Source organism: Amblyomma americanum, chromosome 7, assembly GCF_052857255.1.
Source record: "Amblyomma americanum isolate KBUSLIRL-KWMA chromosome 7, ASM5285725v1, whole genome shotgun sequence".
Lineage (NCBI taxonomy): Eukaryota > Metazoa > Arthropoda > Arachnida > Ixodida > Ixodidae > Amblyomma > Amblyomma americanum.
In genome coordinates this window covers 81,523,811-81,535,592 of record NC_135503.1, presented here as the reverse complement: position 1 = coordinate 81,535,592, position 11,782 = coordinate 81,523,811, and the positions used below count along the sequence as shown (strand labels likewise).

The 11,782-nt window shown below is 44.9% G+C and overlaps 1 non-coding gene across 1 annotated transcript; it reads left to right on the top strand.

The window, feature by feature from the left end:
* Window positions 1-11,436: 11,436 nt before the first annotated feature.
* On the top strand, window positions 11,437-11,518 carry TRNAS-AGA (transfer RNA serine (anticodon AGA)). The gene has a single exon. It is a non-coding gene; the product is annotated as a tRNA-Ser (tRNA).
* The last annotated feature ends 264 nt before the right edge of the window (window positions 11,519-11,782 follow it).

The following is an 11,782-nucleotide window of genomic DNA, read 5'->3' as shown; positions in this document are numbered from 1 at the left end:
CTGCACGTGGTTCAACGCTTGCTCAAGCCAGTAACGGAAATTTGCAGTGCACGCTGCCTACCTTCAGCCTTGTCTGGATCCTTCATTACATATGAAACGGATTAGACAGCTAAACACCACCCCTTTCATACTACTATCTGTACCGCTAGGGGTTGTTCATCAACCCGTCATTTGCGCAGTAAAGCCGTGTATTCCTTCCTAGAAATGCATGAAGACATCTCATTTCAATCCATACTGGGAACTCGCGTCCGGCATTGCTCAACGTTCTTCAGGATTCAAGCACGCTCTAGTAAGGACAGACAGAGAATAAAATCAAATATGCAGAGAAAAAGTTTGGCAAGCATAAAGAAACATATCCTATTTTTCCCTCCGCGTAAATAAAGAGATGCGATAAACCAAAAAGATCTATCGTCCATAATACTAGTCCTAAATGTGTGTGCTTACACAGGAGAAAAAAGTAATGTCGACAGCGGTGATTCCTATGAATATCAAAGCGTTGGCATTAGAAGGTTCTGCGCAGGTGGAAATGGCGGCCGCAGAAACACGCCACGCATGACTCTGTGTAAACCTAGTTAAAAGTCACCCCAACCTGCCCACCGTGGGAAGTGGCTGTTAAATTATAAATTGGTGGCGAAGGGTTTCTAGCGAAGAGCGACCTGGGTCTGTAGAGCAACCTGGCGGGTAAAGATTGCATCGCGTAACCGCTGCACCATTGCATCAGGAGTGGTTTGAGATCTTTGAACTTAAAGATGGGAATGACCAGTTCCGCAGATATGGGCATTAACCGATGAACGCTATCTCGTCATACCTGAACACGGAGTTACAGCTGAATCAACAGTAAAAGTAAACTCATTCAAACAATATCCGCAAAGCAGCGCCGAAGACATTTTTCCTATGGATTTTGAACATGAATCTTTCGGGGGAGCTCAGGGGACGAAATATGGGTGCCACAATAACGGAACGCGACATGGCTAAGAAAACATCACGCAAGGAGCCTAACTGTTATGCAAAATTGGGGAAATAATAAAACACTGCAGTCCCAAGGAATAATAACAAAGTATTCGACAACTAATTAGAAAAGTTGAGTCATTGAATCCTAATCTCTATTTTTTTGGCAAAATTGCTGCTAGCCTTAGTTCAAGGTCATTATGTACTTCGTTTTGAATATATAACCTGGGTCCTTGCCTTTATTATTGGTTCAATTGGTATTCAGTTGCTTAAAAACTGATGTCGCTTTGCTGAATTGTTCTTTAATAAACCTTTTTTGCGCTTCTTTCTCCTGTGGTTTACTGATGTATACATTTTTAAACTTTAGATATTTACTGTTATCATTCACCAGTTCTGTTATTTGTTTTGTGCGCTGCTTCCATGCAATGCAGTTGTTTTCTGGGCGCTCGTCAAGCTCTTTGAATAGCGTTCACCTCAGATGACAGGTCACTTTCTGGAAAATAAAATTTCAATTTAATTGTTATGAAGTTAAGTGCCACATTCAAATGTTCTCATTAGGATTTATGCGCAGCAATCATGGCAACATTTTGGTCAATAACATGTCTCTTGTAGTTTTGCAGAAAGAAGAAAATTGTAACCCTTGGAATTGGTTCTTGGTATTCTCCTTTATCGTTAAATACCTTTTCAATTTCACCTGACACGAGGTAGTCATGTGAAAATATCCGATGTGTTTACAGGATCGTAGATTGTAATTTCTGTTTCTGCGACTGCCTAAATGAAAACAGAAGCAATGGAAACAATTTTAAACTGAATTTAATTGGAATTCTTGCCGCGAGATCATAAACATGTCTATGGTAATTAACATGTGTTGCAGCGCGAACCACAAGAAGGGACGACGACATACAAGTGAAAAGAGCGCTCTTTTCACTTGTCTGTCGTCGTCCCTTCTTGTGGTTCGCGCTGCAACACATGTTAGATATGAACCAACTAGCCCGCCAAGCAACCATTCTGTCTATGGTAATGTTTACTCTTTAGATTGGAAGGGTTCTTGAACCCTGTAGACCTCTATAGTAAGCGCTCCCTTGGTGCCGCCAACTTGCTCACTGCCCTTTTGGCGCATCTTGCGCAAACACAATAGAACCGGGACCATGAGCTCTCTACACTTGTTCCCAGGAGTACGAGGAGCAGGTGCTTTGAATGCGCACGTAACCAAAGAAAGGGTCCCAACCACTCCATGGAGTTCCCCGCTGGAGCTCGCTGAAAAGGCGTGCAGCACCTTTTCTCTCTCTCTGGTTCTTATCACCACATGACACTCGGTTCTGCGACGGCGTACATTGCAGAGAGGCTGCGTGAGAGCTTCGTATCTGACCCCTTCGCTGTTCTGTGAGCAGGTGCCGGCAGTTGTCTTCCGCAGCGGTATATCTGACATGGCGCAGCCCTTCTGTCACGACGCAGCTGGCGTACGTCGTGGTAAGGCGTGAGGAGGGCCGCCGAAGGGGAGCAGGGGAACGCGCCGACAAAAATGAGATGCTCTCAAGGCGGCGTCGCGCGCGAGTGTCGGGAGCCTCGGCCTAAGCGAGGGGGAATGGTCCGGTCAGACGCATGTGTCCTAAAGGGTTTCTCTCCCCTCGTTGTGGCATTTTTCTAGTTATCCACGGCAGCTTGCAGCGAGCCGTGTGTTCGATATTTTGTGCTTTTCTTTTGTGTTGCAAGGCGTGTGTTTTATATTGTGTGCTTTTCTTTTGTGTTGTGATATGTTGCGTCCGAAATGTGGCGGGAAAGTCACCTATTGGCTGAGGGTGTAGTTTCGGCGGGAGGACAAGGAGATGGGTGCGCGCTAAGGAGAGCGCGGGAGGTTGGTTGGTGGCAGCCGGACAGATCGGTCGTGTGCGGCCGGTGGTGGTCCCGGGGTCGCAGAGTTGGAGAAGCGAGTTGCTTGAGCGGCGGCCGCGCGGGTTGGCCGTGTGGTGGCCGACGGTGGTCCGGAGTCGCGAGAGTGTTGGAGATTCGCCTTTTTTTAGTTAAAGTGGAGAGGCCGAAATCTGTCGGCATATGTAAATAAGTTTTGTTACTATTGTAATAAATAATTTTTTTTTGAGGGAAGCCTTTCGAAGTGCCAACGCCAGAAGACCTGCACGCCTGTCTCAAACTCGCCAGTCGCGAAGTACGTCCCCCGGGTCACTCACGAGACCCGCCCTCTACCACTCCACGTTAACATCTGGATGCAACAACAACATCGCACAAGAGATAGAGGGAAAATCAATATCGTGACTCGTTCAAACTCTCTTTGCAAGCTACCGTAAATAAAGTTCAGAAGAACTGTGTGGCGAGTTGGTGCATGACTCGAAGATGCAAGGCGCATGAGTAGCAGTGTTCGTTTTTTATTCGTTCTGTCTACTCTTGGGCCTTGTATATTCGAGTCTACCGTATATCAAAGCCAGAAATGGCTAACTGTAGCAAGGGATACTTTATTCGGGAGTAAATACCTTGTGGCTACCAGGTCCTCACAAAGAGCACAAGTTACTTCCTTACGGATTAAATGCAAATGGAAAGACGACAGTTAGTCATACCACATAATAACGCCTCTTCGCGGTTACTAAAAAAACATTATCCTATTGATGGTGAAATACATAAGGAATAGCATTGCACTCGAAGAGCTTCCGATAGGATTTCAGTGGTGATGTGCAAAAGAAGCGATATTTACCAGTTATTTCTTTTCGGAGAACGACCGTAAATTCTAGCTCTCTTGGTCCTCAAGTATTTTAAACAATCCTAGAAATTTTTAAATTTTTTTTGAGGGGGGGGGGGGCTTTGGGGGTCTGATTACTTAGATTATTTACCACGCGTGCTACAGAGAAAGCGCAAAGAAAGTTAGCGGGCGACATAAAACGTCCATGCATTCATATGAAGACACCGGACCCAGTTGTTTCAGGAGGCATGGGTTCAGTAGGTCTTTTTTTTTTATCCATGCCTTTCGGCTCATATACATCATTGCGAAAAAAAAGCCAACGCCTTCATGAATCGGAGCCTAGCTTTAGATTAGGGGTGCAATACGCACATATGAAAAAGTCAACAATTTGAACATCCTTGATTCCAGATGATCTTATTGTTCTGGTGTAGCCTTCTAAGTTGTAACTTTAATGATACTTTGCCGCTAATAGCCAGGAGGCGATTCGCTCGTACCGCAAACTCTCTTCCGTTGATCGCTGAGGAAAACCTAATCATCTACATGTTTCAAAACTAAATGTTTCAAAGAGTAAACATTACGTCCTTTTAAGAGCTCGATCTTTTCTGTGGCTTCAGTGGACAACATGGTCGTTTGCCAATAAATATATGATAAAAAGGCACTGCTAATTTATCTCTAGTGACGACGTGTGTTCAACTCGCGATATTTCCTACCTTAGCTATTTCTTCTTGTAAATCTGCACGTCCTGCAAATTCTACTTCTGAATACCCACACTAGGAGACTGCATCTCGTAACCTAACAAGTCCTTTGTCCAATTTTGCCGTTTTAGATAATCAACTTGAAAATATCATGAATAGGTATTTGGTAGGTTTACTTACCGTCCTCTTCATTTTAATCCACAGCGAAATGCGCGAAAGATCGAAGCGATAATCCGGTGATAATATTTGAACCTCTTAGCATACCTATTTGACTTGGGACCTTCGGGACTCTCATCAATAAAAGGCTTTAAAATATTGTTAGCTTGTCGTGATATGGAACTCTAGGGCTAAAACGACGAATAGTATTTAGTGCTCCTAGGCAAGGTATACGTACTATGTCATATATTTTCCAGCTTTTTCCCGCCAAAACTACAATCAGTAAACATGTAATGAGTACCTCGATCGATTAGGAAAGAGCAGCCCTAATGCGGTTCTGGCGAATGTATTATGCAGCAGGCAACGGCGTCCGCTGATTGTTCTTGATAAAATTTAATGTACCAAAATCGTCGCTCCTTCTTTTTGCATAACTGGCATCCTCTCAATAATGCACTGGACACAATCTGCGTGAGCAGTATCTGTGTATTTTTCTTTTAAAAAATTCACAATTGTGAAATCCAGCCTTGAAATTTCAGAGCGCATATTAGATTTATAGAACTTCCAATAAATGAGTGATGGTACCTTGTACGAGCCACGATTTTTGAATAAGCCGTCCTACTCTCATCTCATTGAGGACTGCCACCATCTGTTATATGCGTAACGAGATAAGAAACCGGGTGCAGAATGTCATTATTTTATGCGTTGTTGATTGCCGCATGCGATAGAAATTATGAATTATGTATCTGGAAAGAGGTTTATGGAACCAAGCTCACAAAAAGCTGATGATGCTGTCCCTCCGTCTGAACACGGCAAGCTTCGATGTTCAATAAGAGGCACACTGCTGCAAGATACTGCAAAGCAAGCCGAAGCACAATGTTCATGGACGCTTTTACATCACAGGAAAGCATGATGGGCACGCAGGGCGAATAAACAAGCCTCGGAGGTGACACCAGCAGCCGGTGATTGCTGCGCCCTCCCAAGCGCAAGCTCTTCTGCACAAGGGTAAGGCCACAGTCTTGGCATACCTTACATAAAAAGACTCATTCCGAAACCATTATAAGTCCTACTTTCGAGAAAAGTCGGCATCATACGTCCGTGTCACGAAAAAAGCAGGCAAACCTGCGAGGTGATAGGTTCAACCGAAGCTGGTGCTTACAACGCCACAGTGGAACTGTTTACCAGCATTGATTGCCGAATCGCCAGATGTGAAAATCTTTGCGGAATCGTTACTGCAACGCATGTAACCCTCTCCTGCTCGGGCAGTGCTGTTGCCTGCAGTATTTGAAAATAAATAAATATACCTGCTCTCTATGGCAGGTGGCAATAAAATATGTTGAAATAAATTCAAATGCAGTTACCACCTACCCATCGTGTCATTGCATATCAGCTCTGTGGCCGAGAGATGGAGAGCCTCCCGAAGAACTATCTGTGCAAAAATGGGCTTCACGGAAGCTTGTGAAGAGGAACCTTAGCCACACAAGGCCACGGGGAGCTGTGTCTGAAACAGACCTCTGCTGGGGAAGTGGCGCATTGCTTAACCACTGCTTCCTTCCACCAGTAGCGGTGTGAGGACTCCCTCAATCTATGAATGTATGAAACACAAGCTGTACTCGCACCGGATACTACAAGGCTAAAATCTCCACTGTTCATTAAATCCCGCTTCGTTGCTATTGGCCAGTGTCAGTTTGGATGACGGTTAACGTAGGATAAGAGATCCCTCCGGTGCGAGTACTGCTTGTGTTTCATACATTCATTGCAGCAGTAGCGATATGAGGACTCCCCCTATCTATGAATGTATGAAACACAAGCAGTACTCGCACCGGAGGGATCTCTAATGCTAGGTTAACCGTCATCCAAAGGGACGCTGGCCAATAGCAATGAAACGGGACTTAATGAAAAGTGGAGATTTTAGCCTTCTAGTATGCTCGGGGGGCCAATCCAGGTGAAAGCAAAAAAGATGAAGCAAGCACAGGCATGTTTACTGAGGTAAACAACAACAGCACATAAATCTCTTGCCCGTACAGGCACAGACAGGATTTTCACAGGCTTAGCAGAAATTCCTATTTAGATATTAGAGGAAAAATTCTGTCCGTTTTTCGTAACAGCCAAGCTGCGTCATACTGATGCCCAAGTACTTCACCAGGCCAAAGGTACTGCGGATCTTCTTATGTCCCGTGTTTTTTTTATATGTAATGGTATTTCCTGTGACCCCTTACGAAAGATTTCATTGACGAAAATTAGGCGGAAAAGGCAGTACAACCCACATAATCAGAGAACGCTGCTCGTTGTCGAACGAGCCTGGTAATGTTACTGAGCGATGAATTTCGTCGCCAGTTGAAACACTAAACTTTCTGTACGGCACCGCACTCCTTGATCTGAAAAATAATTTTCACCATAGTCCTTGCCGGTGCGTTGTAGGTTTTCTACGCCTTAACACACTATCCAGAGCTATCCACTTGCATGTCGTAGCACAGAATGCACGCTGCCAATGATCGCATCTAGGGAAGTTAATGTGAAATTAAAATGCCGCTAAAGCTAATGTCTGCGAGAGAGTAAGCCCCAGCGTTCCATGCATGCACAAAGTGTAATTGGGCAACCTAAACCACAGCGCTGCCGTCAGATTACACAACTTATTTAGGTACCATCAAGGCAACTGAATCAAGAACAGCAAAATGGGAATCGCAGAGCGGGGAACCTTAGTACTTACCGAGTGTATAATTTCACTTAGAAGGCGCAAAGACGCTCGTTCACAAGTATGAATAAACCTTACTTGTATTTGCTCTTCACGAGCTAGTTTGTTGATGGTCGTGGGTGAACACTTCAGTTCCATTCTTCACGCTTCATTTGTTTCTCATAGTAGACATGACAAACCCGTCATTCATACGTTATGTAGCACAACCGATAACTAGCCCTGTTTTTTAGTCCTGCTCCAGACAAGTTCCGCAGCGCTTGCTGCAAAAGCAGAGCTGACCACTGCTTGTCTGCTTCCGTTCTTTAGATCATATGCTGTGAAAAGCTACATGTGCAATTTTCGCGCAAGTTTATTCAGCAACGGTGGCTTCAGTTTTTTGCGGTAGATACTCACGCAGAGCTAGGAGGCACCGGAATGCCATCACTGAGCAGCGGCAATTCTAAAGCAGAGCCTGGCAAAGTCAATAAGACGGGGAAATATCAGTTGCCTTTTGGAAAGATTCACTCACGTTTATTAGGCTTCCTATGCTTCCTAGGCTTCCTAGCGTTGTTGGTATTAGCGTTCCAAAGCCTCATATGAACTCTGAGAGACTCCGGACTGGGGAGGTCCAATATAATTTTGACCACCTGGAGTTTCTAACACGTAAGCACATTGCAAAGCAAACCTGTTTTTGAGGCATTGCTGCTGCTCCCATTTGTGGAAAAAAAAATCACGAAGCAGCTTAGCAGCGCCCAAAAGGTACGACACAATAGCGTCAATTGGTCCCTTTTGCGGCCCAGGGTGCTCTAAAGAAGCATATCCCTTCGCAAACACGAAGACCCTTCTCTCTTTCTTTTTGTCATATTTTATTTATTTATTTCTGAAGTTATTTATTAATGGCGCAAGAAACACAGGGCCTCCCTTTAACCGAATGGAACGAACGTTTCTCAGTGCTCGATAAGTACTGGGTCTGATTCGGGACCTAAGGGCCAGCTGTACGATTTCCGGCTTGGCCCCATTTCTCATTTCAGCGCCACTGCTTTTTTTTTTTTTTTGCCGAGGCTCTACAAATCTTGGTGTAATGACGCGAAGGCATTGTAGGCCAACCTGGAATTGCCTAGAAATTTCATCACTCGTGTACTGTGGGATCGTTGTTGCGCGTTTGAACTGCCGGCGCGAGGTCAAGTGGTTCGGACGTAATTACTTTTTCGACCAGTGCGGGTTTTCTCGACGCACCAACGCCATCTGCGAAGGCGAGTTCTACGCTGAAAGAAAACCTTAACGCTTTCGCTTCGATAATACCAACGTGTTCTTAGCTGAAGGCGAACATGAAACTGATAATAAACGGAACATCAAGTACATTTGATAAAAACAAACTTTTCGAACGGCCTAATGGTATCCTACAGAACATAAAAACATTGTAGCCCTGAGGAGGACTCGAGCATCGGTGGTACAAATAAAGCAGTTTTTTTTATATACATCAGACCACTCGACAATCTCTCATCTCTTTATTGCGACCTGGGCCATCGTTCCGTGGTTTACCTCCTGGAACGACCGTAAACCGTGTAATCATCGAGTGGTTTACTTTTCCCCACTTGCAATCAGCCGCTCTTTGAGTTGGCAATCGTAGTCAACGTTATTTATTTCCAAATAGTGTTAACCCTTGCGGGCTGTTACTGGGTGGTAATGGTACAATCAATCAATCAATACAACACAGCTCAATCTCTTTTGCAAAGGTTTCAAGTGAACAGGTTTTGTCGAATACTTGTCGGTCAACGTTATTTCATTCTAAAATTGTTTTAGGAAGAAACGAAAACTTATAGACATCAACTCTCGGCATGTATGACATAACTGCAAAAGAATGGTTCGTACGCAATGACAGTCTTCCGCGTGGCCGCATGTACAAGCTGGAATCCAGACTGAACATGTTGTGATAAAGGTCATAAAAACGTTAGTTCAGCGATTTTTCTGCGAATAGCCAGTGTTGGGAACTGTGCCCGTAAAAGAAGTTCTGATACGGTCTGAGTTCTTTAGTAAGACTAAATTAAAAACCTTACTGCCAATTTTTGAACACAGCAAGATATATTTCATCCCCTCTTGGCCGGCATGATTGTTTGCTGAGGCAGCTGAAGAGCTGTCGAGCACTGTGGTGTGTGAAGCAGTGAAAGCAGCGAGGGAAGCGGAAAGCGCTCCCTGGAGTGGAAAACGTTAGCGAGGGCAGGCTCTGGCCCGTAAAGCTCCGAAATCGAAGAAATAAGCGGACCATACGGCCCTGTTCAAGAAACCGGCTTCGTGACAGGGAGTTCTAAAAGCACAGAAAAACACAAGAAGACCATGCGCGCTGTCCAACTCTAAGAACGGACGCGGGTGACCAAGGGGGCGAGTTCACTAGCCACAGGAGTTCATCTGCCACCTGCACACCCCAAAAAATTGAAAAGTGATTTTTGAGGACAGGAAATGACACAGTAACTGTCTCACTTATCCCGTTAGGCACTCAAACCGTGCCGTAAGGGAAAAGATGAAGGAGTTAGTAAAATAAGAATGCAAGAAAGACGTGCCGCAATATAGGTCTCCGGAATAATTTCGACCACGTGGGGATCTTTAACCTGCACTGACATCTCACAGCCAAAACTCTGGAGCTGCTTTGCCATCAAAGCGCTGTTTTGTCGAAAGTGTTCATGTTTGCTTTATGCTATACTTTAAAAGTACCAATCTGCGAGGACAGAGTTGAAGCAAAATACTGCAGTGGGACTCCTCATTAAACTTTTAGTCTATTTTGCAGAACGCAACCATTTTCAAATAAAAATAAAGGCATCCGAATACAGTAAACAAACGATAGAATATCGCTGCAAAAGAGGGGGCATCACGATAATAGTTGAATAAAAAGCTAACATTCATCCGTTATCACTTTCAACAGCGCAGTACACAAGGGTAGGCATGACGAACAAGAAAAAGAACAGATATGCAAACGACGATGTTCACCTGAATTAGGATGAAAAGGACGATGGCAGATATGCTGGTTCACTTCTAAATGAAATAAATAGCAAAAGAAATTGCAAAGCCTTCAAATAACGCGGTGCGTCAGAGAACCCGCAATTCCGCTTTTGTGAAGGAAACATAATACGAAGTTATTACATTTTTATTTTAGCCTAGATACCTCCATTGCTTTTGCAGTTTACCTCGCTGTCCGGTCAGGTTGCTTGTTGACTACGAAAGAGCGGGTGCAATACGGAGCACAAGCTTATGAGTCGCACTATTTTTGACTAAAATTCAGTTGGAAATCGGCGCTTGTGTGCCATGTCTTCTCTGTAAAATCCGGCTTAACACCTACACGTGGTCCCCTCTGCCTGCTGGCGGTACTGACTATAGTTCAGGCTTCTTTTTTTCTGTTGAGTGACTCTGCAGGGGTTAGAATCCTCCAGGAGAGTTGTCAGCGTACTCTACCAAATATATAGCGTGTTGGAGCCCGCACTGTCCGTTTCCAGATTCGAATCAGGTCTGGAATGGCCCGGGATAGGCACGGGCAATGCCGGTTGAAAAGCTGGCAAAAATTCATACGTCTAAACCCAGTAAGCCGATTAGCATTGTTTCTAATTTAGAGGAAATCGGGGCGTCTCTGGGACATTGCGGATGGGCGGAACAAGCCTTGGTCTTTGGGTGGTATCGTTTGGCATTAATCGGCGAAAACGAGTATAACAATTTGCCACCTGAAAGACGAGCAGTTGAACGTACTTGAGAACATCCAGCAGTAAAACGGAGCAAAGGGTAGCACCCCTGCTTCATTCCATCTTATATCAATCTCGAATGTAGTTCCGGGCACCCAAAACTTAGTAGGTGGATAGACGGCAGGGAGCGATAGAAAAGAATGGCGAGTGTGGCTAACAATCTGTGAGATCAAATCAAGTTGATCATATTGACGACTACAGTACGGTCGGAACACGAAAATAGAAAATGCAACAATAGTAGCCATATTCACTTTTTGGTCGTTTCTAGCTGGCATTTAAAGAAACCCTTTCCACTTAGATTTATTATTTGAGCAGCGACCCTCCTTTTTTTCGTGGTAAAAGGAAAGGCAATATGAATATGAAACTCATCATCACCGAACTAGAAACGAAACGCAGAAAACTAGTTTGACTTGCTCGCCGATGACGGCGTTGTAGATAGGAGCCGCTCCGACGTGCTTCGGTCGACCTTGGGCAAGCGCTGCCTCACCGGGTAGCGTCTATAAATAGCAGCACGAGACGACAGTCGCCCGTTCGCCGCCGTCGCCGTGTCGAGCAGTCGTGGCCGAGTGGTTAAGGCGATGGACTAGAAATCCATTGGGGTCTCCCCGCACAGGTTCGAATCCTGTCGACTGCGCAGATTGTTTTGGTTATTAAGGTGCATATTTTTAGCATATCCAGGCCTAGGGTAATGCCTGATCTCTGCGACCGGAGCCGACAACGCATCCCTCACCAGAACAGGATTCGCCCACCCTGGTGTAGTACTTGGCCACAACCTTCTAAACTTAAGAGACCGGAAGCGGGCAGAGAGGGTGAGGGAACAAAGGCGGGATAATGACGAACTAGTCGAAATCAAAAGGAAGAGATGGGCTTGGGCAGGGCATGTAATGCGAAAGCAAAG